Source organism: Siphateles boraxobius, unplaced genomic scaffold (genome assembly GCF_051911475.1).
Source record: "Siphateles boraxobius isolate OS27281-9 unplaced genomic scaffold, OSU_SipBor_1 12, whole genome shotgun sequence".
Lineage (NCBI taxonomy): Eukaryota > Metazoa > Chordata > Actinopteri > Cypriniformes > Leuciscidae > Siphateles > Siphateles boraxobius.
In genome coordinates, this window is record NW_027508722.1 from 8094299 (window position 1) to 8110354 (window position 16056).

At 41.0% G+C, this 16056-nt stretch overlaps 1 long non-coding RNA gene across 1 annotated transcript in view; it reads right to left on the reverse strand.

The window, feature by feature from the left end:
- Nucleotides 1-7546: 7546 nt before the first annotated feature.
- The window catches only part of LOC143715695 (uncharacterized), a 127658-nt gene continuing 119148 nt past the window's right edge, over nucleotides 7547-16056 (reverse strand). Inside the window, exon 4 of the long non-coding RNA XR_013195872.1 lies at nucleotides 7547-7929. This is a non-coding gene — a long non-coding RNA (uncharacterized LOC143715695). The remainder of the gene's footprint in view (nucleotides 7930-16056) is intronic.

Consider the following 16056-nt stretch of genomic DNA (forward strand, 5'->3'; position numbering starts at 1 on the left):
ATAGGGTAGGGAGCCAATGCAGTGTTGACAGAACCGAGATAATATGGTCATATTACCTGGTTCTGGTAAGAATTCTAGCTGCTGCGTTTTGGACCAGCTGTAGTTTGTTTATTAAGCGCGCAGGGCATCCACCCATAATAGCATTACAATAATGAGTCACAGTGTTTGTGAGCGCTGACCACTACCAGTATGTTACATAATGGCTGTCCATGCTGCTCCTAAAGTCAGTCTGGGCATCTGGGAGACTCTGCAGGACAAAACCCAGCACCCAGTGGAGTGCACCGGGAGCCAGGAGCCTGAATGCACAGATGGATGTGTCGTAGCTTTCTGTGAATTGCATCAGCCAGGCCTATTTTTACTGTTTATTTGAAAGCTGGTGTTTTTTCTTATAAACATGCAGAAAGATAAATGTAATTTATGTCATAAGTTGACTAAACAAAGTAAGTTCAACTTAATTGTCCAAGTAATGCTCAAAGGAATCATGACAACAGAAAGATAAAACACAACAAAGGCAACAACACATACCAAACTCAGATATGGTCACAAAGCTCAGTGATGTCTAAACAATACGGGAGTCTTCTTGTAGTCTTTACACTAAGTTTCTCTTCATCCTTCCACCTGTTAAATTCCTATTAGCCCTAATGACACTCAAGCCTTTAAAGCAGCATACAGAATTTTCTTTCCTGTCTGACACCTATTAAAGAAAGGCAAGCACTTCAAAAGGCAAGCGTAAGTGTCACCTCGCAGGGAGAACCCTGATCACACTGCCGCTGAACCGTCATGCCATCAACTTGACGCTCCAGAGACGACGGTGAGAATGCACAGTGTATCTGCATATCATTGTCTTGTCTTATCAGTGCAAAAAAATTATAATAAGGCAATAAATCAGCCGGGAATCTTTCATCACCTGCATTCAGTAAATATGACATGATAGTTTTTCTCGTATTCTTATAGATGCATCAACAGTCTGAAAAATATTCTTATTGGTTTAACCCACAGGTTCCTATTGAAAACTGTTTGATTTGAACGTGTTTCACATTTCTTTAAGCTTTAAAAGCCAATTGATAAGTACATTCCAGTGGTGTTCTAAAATTAGGAGGCAAAGTATTCAGTTCCCTATCAGTCGATCACGTTTGACGTTACGACGACGTGACAACATAATTGGGATCGCTTCAGGGAAGTGGAAGATCACTATCATCTTCGAGTGTCTACAGAACGAGCCAATGAACGTTGGCGTGCAGGAATCGCGTCACGCGCCCCGTCCAGCAGTGCGGGTATAAACACGGAAGCGAGCGCACGCATCTTTGTCTTTCACTTCGGAGCCAAGCGGTTTCACTTGTCAGTTGAGAGCTTCGCCCAACAGTTCTCGGCTGCCCAGAAGCAGTCGGAGGATATCTGACACATCCTGCCTCGGCGGACCGCTGCTGCCCCCACCCATCTGCCGGCTGCAGTCCCTCCGTCCGCTCATCGCCGAGGTCGACCTCATGCGGCCTCCTCTGCTCCCGCTAAGCCACCGCAGCAGCCACCACCCAGGCTTCAGTGTGGAGCCAGCTGTAGGAGGTCGACCCCGCCCGTCCAGGCAGCTGCCAGACCAGGTCACAAGCGGAGGTACAAACGACCCTGAGACAGGCGACCCAGAGGTGGATCAGACTGCTCTTCAGGAGATGGTGAATGCGCCGCTCCTTCCCCCGGTGGAGGGCCGGGTGGAGAATCTTTTGTTTCCTTTTGTTTTTGTTCCCACAATTTCAATTAAAGAGCAGTCTCTGAAACCTCTCGGTCCCAAGAGGGCGCGCTTCGCAATGTACGACGGTATGCCTTGTCACCCTCAGGCCCCTCTTCTATCGCCAGCGAGCAGCGGCTGTGTTCCGGACGCATACAAGAGGCATCCGCACACTCACTCTGCCCATTCGACGGAAGCAGGTACGTGTTGCACCACACATTCAGACCCCACTTCGAACCGCTATGCAGTCCGAGTCGAGTCCCTGCATTCTGCCATGCTGCCCCACCCCGGTTACATCTTTTGTAACATTGGTCCCACTTGCAGGTTGTCTGGGAGCCTGGCTAGCGCTTCGCAGCCCATCTCGCTGGCTCATCCGTACCATCAGACTCGGCTATGCAATTCAGTTCGCCCGGCACCCCCAGCCTCTTGTGCTCCGGCCAGAGTTCGCAGAGATCGCAGACGCTGGGCCACTTCAAAAAGCCGCTACTAGGCAAGCATGTACTGGTCCATATGGACAGCACTGCGGCCGTTGCTGTACATCAACCGCCAGGGTGGTCAACGCTCGCTCCGCATGTCACAACTCGCCCGCCATCCCCTTCTTTGGACTCAGAAGCATCTGAGGTCGCTTCGTGCCATTCATATCCCTGGCCTGCTCAACCGTGCAGCCGACGAGCTCTCACGGCAGCAGGTGCTACCGGGAGAGTGGAGACTCTATCCCCAGGTGGTCCAGCTGATTTGGAGGTGCTTTGGGACCGCACTGTCAAACTCACAGCACGATTTAGGGGGTCAGTTAAAACTAAATGAGAATAGAGGAAGCAAGAGAGATGCTGTTACTTTGTGGAATTACTTTCGAAAAACGAAAAAAAAAAAAGCAACAGGAAGAAGAAAAAAATCTTGTAGTACCTTTAGCTATTTGTGCACATCAAAAGAAACAGAAAAATGGTTTACGAATGTTCTAAGGTGTGCAATTATTTTCAATGAAAAGCATTGCTAAAGTAGTACCAGGCAGGTCTTGACCGCGTTACAGTTCCATATCACTTCTCCAAATTATTTCAGTTCCCTTTCGAGGTAACTTATGCTGTGTTGAAGATGACACTTTGGGGAACGCCTCCAGCGTAATAGCATCTGAAACGTGTGGAACCACCCCAATCTCCATTGATGTTGCGTCATGATGTTACATGTGACGTCGTACACTGAAGCTACAAAGGGGAGCCGGCACATAACAGTGTTTGCTTTTGCTCTTCAGCAAGCATTCTGTGTTTTTCTTGTCTGTCTTATTTGGTGTTGTTACAAATATTCATTTCAAAGAAAGTGAAAAAAAAGAAATGGCGAGTGAGAGGCAAAGCAGTGTGCATCTCCCTGTCGTAAATACATCACGTATGGGGACACACACTCGCTTTTATGTGCCTCGGAGCAGGAGCATGCAGGGGCAGTGCTTGATGGTGCTGCCTGTGCGGATTGCGAGCTGCTGCCGCTCAGAATGCTCCGCCAAGGCGGTGCAACATTTACAATCATGGGGATTGCAAATGGAGCTGGCTGATGAGTTTGAGACACCTTCGTTCCTTTCTCAGCTCTCAGCAGCCAGCTCTGTTGTTTTCATTCAGGTTTCGGAAGCCTGCTCTGTGGCTCTTTCTACCCGGGATGAGAACCTGATGTTAGAACTATCTAGCTCTGAGGAGTTAGATGTTCCAAGCATTGAGGTAGGAGAATTAGAGGACTCGCCACCTCATTCCACTGATTTTGAGGAGCTGCTGGAGGTTGTGACCAGAGCAGTGGCCAAATTAAACATTGAAGTAAAATTAATTAACATGTACTTATTATAGGGTTAAGGCTAGGATAAGGGTTTGGTTTAGGGTTAGTTGCATGTATTTATGCATCATTAACTGTTATTACTATAGTAACTACATGCAACATATGCAACAAGGAACTGTACAAATAAAGTATTACTGAAAAAAGTTATTAAACTTATTAGGAGGACAACTCTTTTTGTAACTCAATTCAGTAACATGATAAAAGCTTCAGAAATTGTAATATGAAAATTGAATACCATCACATGCCTATTGTTGATTTACTTCAGTTCAATAACTGTGTAAAGTTCATTCAGTGATTTGTACACTTTTAAATATAATGTTTCATAATATGTGTTGTGTGTTGTATTGTTTTTGAACAGTGGATTATTTTTTCATCCAATTCTTTTGAGGAAGCACTGCCTCCCTTGCCCATGATATGTTCTAACAAAAAACCCTAAAACTAAACATGTCTGCAGCCCTGATGAAAAGACCAGGGGTGCTATTTATATCTACCATCTTCAACACAGTGATTATGCAGGTCAAGCTGCTTCATCAGTCACGTTTGCTAGTGAACAGTGAACAGACGCCAACTCCTGCGAAGACTTCAGATAACGCAACTCTGATTCAACATGCACCAATGCTCCATTTTTCTAAATGTCATAATCAATGACAAGTAACAATTTAGTATTCATTACTTCAAGGAGCTCATTGTTTCTGCCTTTAATTACATTGTTTAATAAATGTTTTGCTAACTGGTATTTTGTATATGTACATTTCTAAAATACATAACTTAGACAGTTACCTCTGATAACAGATTACTCTAAATTGTAATGTGGACTCATGCAATTTCTGTAAAGCTGCTTTGAAACGATGGCTATTGTGAAAAGCGCTATACAAATACATTTTAATTGAATTTAATTTAATTGAAACAGTATGGCTGTTTGGGCAAACCATCAATACCGACATCAAACAAACACCTGGGACTAGCATGCAGATGTTGGTCTAATCTGGTATTTTAGACTCTAGTGCTCTCCTTTCACAGAATATTTAAAAGTGCAACCTCTGGAAGAGAGCCACATGCAACCCACGTGGTTTCACTTGAGCAGATCTCTCAACCACGGCAGGCCAAGTAAACATATTCATGTGCTCAACATATTGTCTGCGTCCCACTGCAGGTGTTTGACTGAGCGGTGCAAACATCCGGTTGGAGGTGCCTTCATGCCACCCAGTTAGCACTCTTTCTTCCTCAGGAAGAGGCTCAGTTATCTGCGTCTGTGATCACATCAGCTGCTGATCTGAAGTCAGCTTCATGCTTTTTTTAGATGGCTGTGTTGGGTCTACAGAGGCTGGTCCTGGATCAGTGCTGGAAAGTTGGATACCAAGCGTGGGACGTGAGCTAACTGACACCAGATCACGAAAACAACCGTGAAGTGCTTCTGTTTCCCTTGATCAACCATATGAACCAAGGCAAGATCTCTGAAAACACTGTGAACCCCTCATGCGAGATGAAAACAAGAAAATGTACATTCAAACAGTAAACATGTTTAAGATTCAGAGAATTTTTTTTTTATGTCTGATGCTGATATCTTAGAGAGCAGGGTACCTGTCAACCTGCAAGCCAATCACACTGTTTAATTTAAACATAATTAACACATGCAAAGAAAATTAAAAGTTATTTTACATAATATTTAATTAAATACTTGGGCATTAATTATTTGAAAGATATTAAGAACATGATAAAAAAAATGAATCTGTTGAACATTTTTAACGGCAACTTCTGCATTGTATAATTCTAAAATAGTAAATATAACTTGGAAAAACCTACTGGAATGAAAAACTTAACAGCCAATGCTGGTCATTAAAAACTGCCAAAAATCAACCACTAGAAGCAAACCCAGCAAGGATTCTGATGCTTAGAGCAGTTCAAATGTCACACAGCCACACAATCCATTCATGACACACTAAACAGCAGTGTGCCATGAACGACAGTAAACATCCTTTAACTATTTATCTGTGAACTGGATTACAGTGAGCTTCAAAATTCAGAAAGATTAAATCACACACATGACCCTTTTACAAACCTAACAAACAACAGCTCATTGTGTGCAGACTGTATGACACTCTATCAACTACAGTGTCTCATTGTGTACACAAACATACACAGACGGAGAAAAACATTCGCATCTGTTAATAAAGGAGAGTCGCTGATACTACATAGGCTTTGTGCAAGAGAAGCATCTCCATGCTGTTCCACTTCCTGTCCTGGCACCACTCACACACACACACTGTCAACACTCGGCACACCACCCGACACACACCTCCTCACTCCCTGTCGACCTTCACACACCCCTGGAGTCTCCAAGAAACCCAGTGACCTGACAGACGGGGCCTGGTAGATATGTGCGCACACACACAGACCCTCCCTGTCTCCCTAGGGCAGACTCCTGTTGACATGCACTTCCCAAGCATAAGTAAAACAGCCGGATAATGAGAACGTGCTGAACAAACACACACGCACACAAGGGGAACTCCAGCTTATAAACTGTTGTTAGTCAGCCAGTTCCTGCAAACAGGCCTTGCTTGTCTCTTCATAACACCGGCCAGAGTTCATCCAGGAATCTCATTATTTTGCAGTGAATCTGCAATAGATTGAAGGAATTCATCGAATGTGTCTGTCTGTGAACTTTAGTTTTGACAGAGTTATCAAAAGAGACACTGCTCAACTGCAGCTGTGAACGTGGAGCAGAATGCTGTTCATGACAGTCTAACGATACAATCACTCATCCTCATGATGTTATATCACATCAGTCTTCAAGCTTAGAGATTTGGGTCTTTTGAAGAACAAGTTAGACAGCAAGTTCTGACAGCTTCTGATGGAATAGATTTTCTCATCACACAATCCATGTGTGCAACAGGTTCCTCTACTGTGATATACAGGGACACAGACACCTGCAAATGTCAATATACATTGTGCTTTTGAGTCTTAAGTTTTGAAAATCATTTTGGGTTCAATCCAACAGTGGACATCCCAAATTAGCACTGCCTTAACAAAATAGTAGTTGGCCTTTACTTTAAGTTTAAGTTTTTTTTTATTAAATAACGTTCAAGTATATTTTCCTAAATAACGTTAAAGTATATTTTCCAAGTAGAAAGTATGCCAGGCGGTGTGTGAAGAAAGCTCGGAGGATCATCAGAGACTCTAGCCACCCGAGCCATGGGCTGCTCTCACTGCTACCCTCAGGCCGGCGGTACCGCAGCATCAGGACACACACCAGCCGACTCCATGACAGCTTCTTCCCACAAGCAATTAGATTTCTAAACTCTTGATCCCTCATGATCAATAACCATAAACATTCTAACTGTCAACACAGCACAACATAACCTACTGCATTTACATAATATATATATATATATATATATATATATTTGCACCTTACGAGTATCTATTCTATGTATAATTACCTCTTTTTGTATTTTTGTATACTGTTGTATATTGTAAATTGTTGTATATTGTATATTGTTGTATATTGTAAACTGTTGTATATTGTACATTGTATATTATTTATTGTTCTGTTAGTGTATATGGTACTGTGAGTAATTGTGCGCACATTAGATGTGTAATCTATGTAAATCTGATGTTTGCTGTAATTGTTTTCGTCACATCGTGTCATACTGCTATGTTGCTCGGAACTGCACCTAAGAATTTCACCCACTGTTGCACTTGTGTATATGGTTGTGTGACAATAAAAGGATTTGATTTGATTTGATTGATTGATTATTATCAATGTTCTAGTATACATGTAAGAGTACTATTTTCATATTTCTTGGTAGGTAATACTGTGATACATTTTAAAAGTGCTTTCTTGTACTTTAGTTCCAAGTTATGAAGTTATGAATTAGTTGGGTTGGTTTCAGTTTTATCCAGCACTCCTTACTGTTGCAATAAGTGAGAATCACTCAGAACGATTTGTAAACTGTCCATAATATTCAGAAAGAATTATATACTAGCACTAATTATATATAGAACTAGCATCACTAGTTTTGATGTAACATTATAATAGAAAATATAACATTGTACTCACGGCTCAAAACTGGGCCACACTATGAAAACTTATTCAATTTATTTGTCATGTTAAAACAAGTACTACACTTAACCCACACCTCCAAACCCACCTAAGTTTGAGACCAAAGCTCTGGAAGCCCCAAATCGAAAGAGAAGAGACTAATCAGGAGTCTGAGTGAACATGTCAAAACAAACAGCTGCTTCTGTGACTTCCTGTTTTTCTACAGTGATCCCATTTGTAACACCATCTGAAGAAATGGTCAAGCTGTACACTCATGTAATGGACAGAATGAAAACAAGAGCACGTACCAATCAAATCATCCTGTTCCTCTTATCAACCCTGCAGCTGGTCCGATCTGGAACGAAAATATGAAGACACATTAGCAATGCCATAATCCCATGCTGTATGTGGCACATACAACTGACTGCTAAACTACAGAAGGAAAATAGTTGTGAAGAATAGATATGCAATACATCATATGACCAACAGAAACTGTAATCTGACTATTTAGAAGCAGTTTACAGCAGATAGACAAATAGTCAACAAGTAAAAGTTGACTCTGCTTACTTTTTTTAAATTAATAAAAACAAAATAATAATAATAAATAGATAAAAAATTAAATGTTTGTCCACATAACCATCTGATCAAAATGTAATAACTTGTGCCATCTATAAACTGAATTGCGTGTGATTTTGTCTCTTCAAAAAAATTGGGTTAAACTGTTTAATTAATATGGATTACTTTACTGATTGTCTTAATGTATTTGAGTGAAAGTTTTGGTTTTGTGAACTGTTTTTATTGGATGGACAAAAATGATGAGAATAATAAAAATTAATTCAATTGTGATTTGAAGATAAATGTAGGGCTGTCACAAATATGAAATTTGCCTGACGATTATCGGTAGGGTAGGCACATTTTTTTGATTTTTTTTTTTTATATAATAGTTGAAACTCTCTTCACATCCTGAATGCAATCAATAATAGAAGTGGTCAAAATATTAAAGGTGTGTGAGAAACCTGAAACCAGGGAGGAAGGAACACACGGTCAAAGAGACCTTGCCGCTGTGGGGAATCCGCGGTGCCATCGAGCAAGTCCGAGCAGAGTCTACCGCCATGGACGATCGAGGCGGTGCTCTGGAGTGAGTTGCCGGGGGGAGGAACTAAGGAGGAACTGCTGGCCACCTGGGTTCTGAAGGGGCGGCTGCCGTCCGCGAGGGAGCGCAGGATTCGCCGCTATTCGCCATGGGCCAGAGCCTGCTGCCGTCCACCATGATGGGGAGGAGCAGGGAAAGGGGGACTCCTGCTGGCTGCCTGAACTTGGAGGAGCCGTCACCGTCCACCAGGTGTGGAGGAGTGTCAAGCCGTCCACCAATCCAGCACCACCGTGGAGGGAACCGGATCAAGATTTTTTTCTTTTCCTTTCCGCTCTCCCCTCTCTCGTCTATGTCGCTCCACATGCTTCCCTCTCCTTTTCTCTTCCCCCATCTGTCCTTACCCCCAGGTGCCGCAGCCACCGTGTCTGGCCCCCTGGGCAAGCAGAGCGGGGCCGAGAGCAGTGAGAGAACAGCGCGAGACCAGCGGTGTAATTGATGATGAGCGCCACCTGTGCGCTTCACCAGCCTCGTATCTCTCACTGAGGAGCTTCGGAAGCATAAAAGGAGGAGCGATGACAGTAAAGACAAGAGAGGACCAGGCCTGGACTTTTACGTTATGTTTTATTTATGTGTGTGCGGCAGTCGTCCGTGAGGGGCTTCCGCCTTTACTATTGTTTTGTGTTTGTTTATTCTATAATTAAAGTTTGTGAACATTCTTTCCACAACAGCTAACCTCGTTACAGTGTTCTTATGCTTTTTCACTTTTTCAACTGTAGTTAGTGTAATGTTTCTGTTTGAGCATAAAAAAAGATCTGCAAGGTTACAAAGCTCAAAGGGAGATATTTTATTTAACAGAATTGACCCTTCGCTAAGCCCTGCCCTCCCTAGTTACTGTTGCTACGCCTGTCAAGCTTTCGCGCCTGGCACGTCTATTACAGTTTGTATGCACCGGTGTCAGACATTCCCAATGAGATAATTAGTAATTTTTGGCGAACATGTGAAATATCTGAGAGAGTAAGGCAAAAGGGACTGCAGTATGCATTCGAGGGGTGTATCCACGACATAATATGCAACCGATAACCGAATACTTTCATAAAAATTGAAGCTAAAGCCTATAACCAGCGCAGCAGCCGTCTCATACGCTGACCATTCAAATGGGAAACACACACATTGAGGAACAGCTATGTTCGTGCACAGCAGGGTAAGTGAAATGTGAAAATAATCTAATAATTATAAATCAAACAGTTTATCCATACATTTTGTGGAATAACACTAACACCGGGAGAGACGCGATCGGATTGGGTTAAAGTTACTCAGGGGTAGTATAGTCCGTCGATTAACAAAATGCTGAAATATAATTTAAAGTATGTCAGTGAGCCTCCGTCCTGTCTTTAATCATCTTATTTTACGTTAAAATATATGCAATATGAACAAAGAACCGTCATTATTTCCAACTTCAAAGCAATAGGTGTTTTTGTTAACCTGTCAACATTTAGATGTGAATGGGGTCTCCCACACTGCTTGATCCACGAACATAATTTCTCCCCCTGGCCTTTAGATTTTCGGAAAGGAAAAAAATTCCACTCCCCCATCCAAACTTTTAGGATACCGGGTATCAGATTTGCACTATCCATACGCACAACGCTTCGGCATGTTTCCCTTCTCGAAAGCTTGCCAGACCTCCCGCGCCTAGTTACGGTTGCTAAGACACGATTGACCAATGGTGGTTTTCGGGCGTGGCTTAGCGAAGGGTCAATTCACTTTCAAAGAACTACAACGAATGACTTGTTTGGACTACAATGCATTTTTTTTCTGGCTTTGTGAAGTTACAAAAAAAGGGGGATGAGGCCTGGTTGAGCTGCATTAGAGAAGACAGTGTTGTCGCTATGTCAAAGAGATGCTGTTTTTTTCCACCTCGTTTCCAAAACCCATTTGTTCGACCTTCCTAGGCTGATGAACTTAGTGTGGTTAACAAAAATTTTAAACACTGCTCCTGAACATTACAATCCAAACGTTTACCTGTGTGCATTTATCGGAGAACAGTTTCCAGAAAAGAGTACAATGCAGGCTAAGCACAAATGTTCTCCTAAAATGAAGCAGTTCCCACTTTGTCGGGACAACCTGTTGTTTGTGGATTTGTTGTCACAAACTGTAAGTATGTCTTATTATTTGTAGTTGCGTTTTCTATGAACAGTTCCAATTATAAGTTTTATGTTGTTGCTTCAATGTAAACAAAGGTCAAAGCTGTTTGGCTTTGCTCGCCTGCTATCCAACTGTGTACATTCATGTCTTGCCTTACAAAAATTAACCATGGTTTTATTATAGTAAAAGTGTAGTAACCATGTTTTTTTGGTATATTGATTATAATTTTTATAACCACAGTTGTACTACAAATGCCATAGTTTAACTATGGTTAGTGAAGCAAAACCATGGCTAATTTGTGGTTATCATGGTTTAGCTACAATTACCAGGTTTTGTTTGTTTGTTTAATTTGTAGTAAAACTATTGTTAATTTTCATAAGGGTATAGGAAGAGAAATGGCTTTGGAGAGCACTCTGAAGGTAGGGTGGGATCGCATGCTTAGAAAGCTAGCTTGCTATTGCTAGCCTGTCCGAAATTGCCTACCCAACCTTTAATTGTCTAATTAATAATCGTGATTATGTGATTATGGTGGTTAATTGCCTGTTTTAGGGCACAATACAGAGATTACTCTCACAATACTCTCTCACTGTCTATCTTGCTAATTCATTAAAAAAAAAAATCTTGCCGCAATGCTTTATCTCTGAATGCTACACCGAACAACCCATAGCCAAAATAACTAATGGAAATTAAAGGGATAGTTTCTGTTTTGAAATCCATAAAAGTGCATCCATCCATGATAAAAGTAATCCACACGGGTCTGGGGGGTTTGAGCTTGAGTTGGCTGCCCAGCCCTGTTTGTTTGAACTGTGAGAGGCGTTAAAGCTTACGCTACTCCTACATCCTATGATACATCATACATCTTCATACATCGTCAAGTGTTCTTCTTTTGGCGTAAGTCGACTTGCGTAGGCCGTCTGCCGGAAGCTAGTTATTTTAGTCGATAAACTTTTAAATATGGATATTTTTCTTACATGAACGCATCGCTTCACTTCTGAAGGCCTTTATTAACCCCTCAGAGCAGTGTGAACTACTTTTATCATGGATGGATGCACTTTTATGGACTTCAAAACAGAAACCGGCCAATCACTGCCATTATAAAGCTTGGAAGAGCCAGGATATTTTTAATATAACTCCGACTGTATTCGTTTGAAAGAAGAATGTCATATACACCTAGGATGGCTTGAGGGTTAGTAAATCACTGGGTAATCTTCATTTTTGGGTGAACTATCCCTTCAACCGTCTTACCCATCCAGTTAGCTTTAACTTGTCAAATACCGCTACTCCCTATATGCAGAGTACGCATTCTGCATAGGGCACCAACTACCACAGGGGGCACCATCCGTTAACATCCCGTTTCACTCAGAAATGAGCCACATCTCGTCAGGAAATGACTGGTTGTACATGATCGTATTCTCTGTTTTGTGTTTCCTCCAAATTAATCATAGGTTCATAGTGTGTACATTAGCCAGGGTGATTCAAATTGGAGTTTTGGGAAGCCCATGTTATTAAGATTCCCATGAGCCTCTGGTGGTGGGAAACAGCACAATAAAATGTGTCTCACGAGAGCGCGCCAACCTCAGAGAGGCTCACATCTGCATATGCATCTTGTTAGTCTCAAAGCCTCTACAATGCTGGGTTAGCAATAGCCTAGAAGTCGCTAAGAGTGCAAATGAGACAAAAATCTTGTTTTCATCTCTATTGTGGCTCTTCTGTGTTTCTGCTCTTGTGGGGTCAGCCAGGACATGCTGATCCAGCACTGGTTTCTGAATTGGAGGGTGTTTTTGCTGTAACACTCAATAGCAGTGGAACCAGTTCAAATTAGCGGTGAGAAAGTTCTGCCGTGGATAAAACTGAAACCAGCTGTAGGGTAATTAAGCTAAATGGAAGATTTCAAATGACTTTAAAACAATATTTCAACTTCTTCATTGAAACCTCCCTCTTCAGTACCAGCAATAAACAAGAGGCCATAAGAGGTTTTGAACTTTTTTTTAAGTGTTTTAAAAAAGTGTTTTAAGCTCTGCCTGAACAACTGAGTGAACTTCAGTTAGACACAGTTATTCCTGCAGGAATGAGAGTGTGATATGCATTAGTATTATAGCTTTATGCTGATGAATCATAGAAATACAACATTGTTTTACGGTGTAAATCAGAAAATGTTGCAAACGTATAATGTGCATTTCAGACAGCCATTAGCTGGACTTTAATCGGCCCTATCAAATCAGTTTTATTTTTTTACATCTCGATTATGTTTGTTCTGTTTACATTTTTTCTGGAAACTCTTTTAGTGGTTACAATTTGAAATCACCAACACAAACACGCCCCTACTCAAAAGGATCACACCCATATCTTGATAGATCCGCCCCTAAATTCACAAACACACAATGGTTGTTTCTCAAAAGAAACGCTGCATCTTACGAAGGATGCATATCTCGGCTGCCGCGTCATCAAATGTTGCTGAAGGCTGTCTCAAATTGAAGGATCCTTGGAAGGCAGCCTTTGTTACGTGTCCTTCATTCGGCCTGTTTTGAAGGATGCATCGGATGTATCCTTCGCGGCCATAAATCACCCAAAATCCTTTGCACACATTTCAATTCACAAAAATACTGACTGAAAAATAGTCGGTACTGAGCTTGTCTGAGCTTATTAAGAAGTTTTCGGACAAGCATAGATGCTATCTTTTATTGTGCTGTAAATTAATCACCAAAACTAAACTGACAACAATGTAAGCCACTGGAAGACCACTGAATTGCATTAATAAAAAGCGAGTTAATATAAAGATATGTAATACAAAGTAATTTTCCAAAATTAGATTTTAATAGTATTTTCGTGACTGCGGAGTGGGGAACATGTGTGACATAGCCATGCATTCTTACTAGAGCATCTCATTCTAGCGTTTAATTGCTGAGGAGGACTCTAGCCTACAAGCCTCAGAAGGACTGAATTGGGAAGGACACAGTCTCTGTAGACGCAGCCTTCCATTTGAGAAACGCTGTTGAAAGTGGATCGGACCGAGCACCAAAACAGCATTGGGCGTTTCTCAAATGGAAGGCTGCGTCTACAGAGACTGTGTCCTTCCCAATTCATTGTGTCCTTCTCAAAAGCGGCAGCCGAGATATGCATCCTTCGTAAGATGCAGCGTTTCTTTTGAGAAACAACCATTGTGTGTTTGTGAATTTAGGGGCGGATCTATCAAGATATGGGTGTGATCCTTTTGAGTAGGGGCGTGTTTGTGTTGGGGATTTCAAATTACTTCACCTTTAAATTTAAATTCATTTTAAATTTAATTAAAACAAAAAATAATTGGGCCCTATGAAATCTGTTTTGTTTATTTATTTCAAATTCTGTATTTTCTGTTTAAATTTGTTTAATTTTTTTTAGATTCTGTATTTTTATTGGTTTAATAACAATTATTATTTAAAAAGAATGTCTAATCAATTGAATTTATAAAAGTTTTACATTTTTACAATAATTTACAATTTTGTACATTTTTACAATAATAGGGCACTATGTTTTTTATTTTTTTATTCTGTGTTGTGTGGTTTAATTTTTCTGGATTTATGTTTTAATACAAATCTGTTATAAAAAACGATAGAAATGAAAAAAGGCATACAACATTAGCAATTAAATTCATTTTTTTTAATGCCATCAAATTTCTTTTAAAATCTATTTTTGGTGATTTTTTTGACACAAACAAATAGGAAACTGCATCGCTCATTCACACAGAGACACACGTTTTTGTGGAACTCATAGGGCTCTACACCAGTCAGTGCTTTCAAATACTAAAGATTCTAAAGCTTATAGTTTTCCTGGATATTAAACTTCAGCCTGTTGCATGAGCTCCGGCAGATTGATCCTGACCTGCGTCAGCCGTGACTCCTGACTCAATTGTGATGGAAGGTCAAGCACGGGGAATGTCAATATTTCCAATGGCAGAGACAAAGATATCATGACTATTTGTTCTTCTGATCCTTTCCCAGGCCTCCCTGCTGTGGATCAGATATGTCATCAGCTGAACACTCAGCACTTCAGCACACATTCTTTCACACAGACTCCAGCAATCATGACGTTTCAAATGACTCATTCCAGTGAGGTGATCTAGAGTCACCATAACAGCACACAAGGAGAGTTTCTCCCTGATTACACCCTATTAAACATCGTATAAATTTTAAAATATTGCTGATTACTTACAAAGCACTAAATGGTTTAGCTCCCCAGTACTTGAGCGAGCTCTTAACGCATTATAGTCCTTCACGTCTATTGCGATCTCAAAACTCCGGCCAGTTGATAATACCTAGAATATCTAAATCGACTGCTGGCGGTAGATCCTTTTCCTATTTAGCACCAAAACTTTGGAACAATCTTCCTAACATTGTCCGGGAAGCAGACACAGTCTGTCAGTTCAAAGCTAGACTAAAAACACATCTCTTTGACCTAGCATTCACATAACACTCTATAGACTTCTATAATTCAATATTAGGCTGCTTAGATTAAATCAGCCGGAACTGGGAACACTTCCCTTAAATCATGATGTACTCGTTACATCATAAGAAGAATGGAATCTACGCTAATTTTAGTGTCTTTGTTTATCCTGAGGTTTCCCCGCAGCCTGCCGGATCCAGGCCGTTTCCAGATCTGACGAAGGACTTTCTCCTGGACCTGATGACAATGCAGTGCTGAAGTGCCAACTAGCCTCTCCCTATGGAGGATCCCTATACCACTGTACAGATAAAGCGTTGTGGAATTTTTCGGTTCGCGTACCTACCCAAAGTGATAAGATAAAATAAAATTCTGCATCAAAATTTATAGACAAGACAAGTAGTTTGACAAGTAGTTTGTTTAGGCATGGTTTGTAAGGAATTACAAACCTGCGCACATATATTCAAACGCACATAACTATAGAATCAATTATTAATGCGCATGTGAACGCCATCAGCGTCTATCACAGGTTCACGTTTAAAGTCTGTTTAGAGAGAACGGTGTCATCTTAGCGGCCCCTAATTTAATAACAAATGATCATTTAGTGAATCAAGTGAATCAATCAAAACTAACTTTAGCTGGAAAATTATTTTTTTTCAAGAACCACTATAAAACCAAACCAATCTCTGTTACCTTAAATTATATGTTTATCTCTGTAAAGCTGCTTTGAAACAATCTCCATTGAGCGCTATATAAATGAGGATGACTTGACTTGACTTGACACCGAATTTGAGACTCTAAAGAACTCTTTCACCAAACAGAAATTCTTTT